Raw genomic sequence first — 3,196 nt, forward strand, 5'->3', positions numbered from 1 at the left:
GGAGAGTAAAGTCATTCTACTAGGCCATGAAATTTCAGCAAAAGGTATCAACGCCGACCCAAGTAAGGTGTCCGCACTCATAGCCCTACCTTCACCAACGACCGCACGTCAACTGGTCTCTTTTCTACAGAAGGTGAGGTACTTAAGTAGATTCATACATCTACTATCACAACTTGTTCTACCACTGCAACAACTCACTCAAAGATCAACTTTCACTTGGGACGAGGAAAGCGAACATCACTACAACAAGGTAAAGGAGGTCTTAGCCACTCTGCCAACTATCTCACCACCTAAGTGGGATGAAAAATTCTATGTCACCTCAAGTGTTGGTGATGACTCATTGGGGGCTGTGCTACTCCAAAATGATACGACGACATCTTTCATGAGGCCAATCTACTTCTCTAGTCGAATGATGACAGCAGGAGAGAAAGGTTTCACCCATGTGGAACACTTAGTCCTAGCTCTTAGATTTGCAACTACAAAGTTTAGGTCATATTTGCTGCCTAAGCAATTTGTGATTCTAACCACGGATGAAATATTTCCCTATGTTGTACAACACATGGATGTGTCTGCTAGAATTACTAAATGGCTAGTTCGTCTGCAAGAGTTTGACTACACGGTACAGGTAGAAAGCACGACAAGGGCAAGTTTGGGGGGACTCATGACCTACCAAGTCTTTGAAGGGAAGGAGAAGCAATCTAAGGAAGGAGAAGTCCGATTACCTCCAGTACCATCGATGGTAGAAGGAGCATACTCTCTCTACTTTGATGGAGCCTACAAGCGAGCGTCCGACAAGGCAGCTGCAGGCATAGTGGTCTTTGATGACAAAGGGACAAAGGTATTTTCGTTGGGCCAATTGTTAGATTCACATTCTAACAATGAAGCTGAGTATGCAGCACTAACCAAGGGTCTACAATGGTGCGTCTCGCAAGGTGTACAATGCCTTAATGTATTTGGGGATGCTCTACTTCTGGTAAGGCAAGTAAATGGAGCATGGACATGCAAGAATCCTAGTTTAAGGACTCACTTAAGTGGTGTAAAAACTTTGTTGGGTAAGTTTGAAGAAGTTCAAATACACCATATCCCAAGGGCTCAAAACCAAGAAGCAGATGCCCTAGCAAGTGAAAGACTACAGGAAGTGGTGGTTGGAGCAATAAAACTAAAGCTCCCTCTATTTCAAGGCGGTGATGCCTTGCCTGACATCATGCATTTTTTGGAAACAGGGGAATGCCCATGTGATTTAACAAAGGGACAGAAGCAATGGCTGACGCGGAAGGCCACAAGGTATCGACTCATCAATGATGGTTTGTACTCTAAGGGTAAGGACCAAATACTCAGGAAGGTCCCTCTCTCTCACGAAATCACGGGAGTAATTGCTAGCTGTCACGACGGGGTTTGTGGTGGTCACTTTACCCTAGACGTAACAAGTAGGAAAATCTTGCAGGCAGGCTTCATATGGCCTAGCCTCAACCGTGATGTACACCACTGGTGCAAAACATGTAAGTTGTGTCAAAAGGCTGGCACTAGGTCACTTATGCCTGAACCACAGACACCTATTCTCTCATATGGCCCATTTGAAAAATGGGGTATCGATGCCATTGGGCCATTACCTAGGGCCAACTCAAGAAAATTCTACATTATCATGGGGGTCGACTACATGACTAGATGGGCAGAGGCTACAGCCACCACTAGAATCACAGCGGTAGAGGTAGCTAAATTTATCTACGAGCACATATGCTGTAGGTTTGGCACACCTTTAGAGATCATCTCTGATAGAGGGCCAGGTTACAGAGCAGACTTGGTAGGAGAATTAATGCAGAAACTGGGCATTACAAGGAGGCACTCTTCACCATATTACCCTCAATGTAATGGCCTAGTTGAAAAGGTAAATGGAATGGTTTCTAAAATTATTACCAAGCAGGTAAACAATCATCCCGGAGAATGGGATAAGTATCTACTACCAGCTTTATGGGCCTACAGAACTTCATTTCGTACATCCTTGGGATTCACACCGTATCATCTAGTATTTGGTAAGGAAGCAATCTTGCCCATTGAAGTGCAACTACAAAGTCTCAGAGTAATGGCAAGCCAGCTTCAACAGCCCAACATGCATTTGAGAGATCACATCATCAACTTGGAAAGACTGCAGCTGGATAGAGAAGAAGCAATAAATTATTATGCAGCACAAGCAGAGCATAGATGGCTTAGCTTTAACGAGCATCTCCAGAAAAAAGAATTGAAGAAAGGAATGTTCGTGCTCCGCTACGACAATTGCTTCGACACGCGCAAGGATAAGAAACTCCTACTCCGATGGGAAGGCCCTTTCATCATCAAGAAAAAGTATGCCAATGGAAGCTACCAGCTTATGGAGGTTGATGGAAAACTTCATAAAACCAGGGTAAATGGTTGGCGACTTAAACCTTATTTTCTTCGATTTGACCAGGCTCCACCAATTGACATTCCATATGAGAACACACCATCAACCACCACCTCCGACGATAATGATCAAACAGATGAGCTAGAGACATGAATGCCTCTAGCCAAAAGGGGAGGGCTAATGATGGGGGATTTTCACAAGCCAAGCTCCCATATCCCTCTTCTCTCGTCCGCACCCCATGAAAACCCCCTCTTAGGGAGGGAGTGATAAAAAGCATTGGAAAAAGTAAGAAAAAATAAAGTATGATTATGTGAATATATAAGAAAGGTAAAATAGGCCACCTCATGCCTGCGGGGTAGCCATCCCCACCTTGCCTCCTTTTCCTTCACTGTTGCCCCGCCGGGTGTCCCTTTTCCTCTCCTCCACTCAAAAGGTCAACCCCCTCTCTCTTCCCCTTGTCCTTTCTCCTTTCTCTCTCCCCTCAAGCTACCCCACCTCTCACCAATAATGCATTATAACTCACCAATAATGCACCCTAACTCACATGCAACTTACCCTATCTTCCAAAATAGTATACCCCACCCCCTCTTTCTCTCTCCTATCATATCCCATGACCCAAATACCCCCCTCTCTCTCTAAAGGGCGCCATGTCTCTTGTCTTGTAGCTAAATAACCTCCCCCACACTCACACACACTCAGTTTCACTGAAAAAGGTGCCCACAGACCCATCCCCACCCGATGGTTACCTGATTTTTCTTGTGTTCACACACATCTGCACACAGATTCACCTCTGAACACACTCCCCTCTTGTAATTACTT

Source organism: Adiantum capillus-veneris, chromosome 4 (assembly GCF_014529385.1).
Source record: "Adiantum capillus-veneris isolate H3 chromosome 4, ASM1452938v2, whole genome shotgun sequence".
In the NCBI taxonomy this organism is placed as follows: domain Eukaryota; kingdom Viridiplantae; phylum Streptophyta; class Polypodiopsida; order Polypodiales; family Pteridaceae; genus Adiantum; species Adiantum capillus-veneris.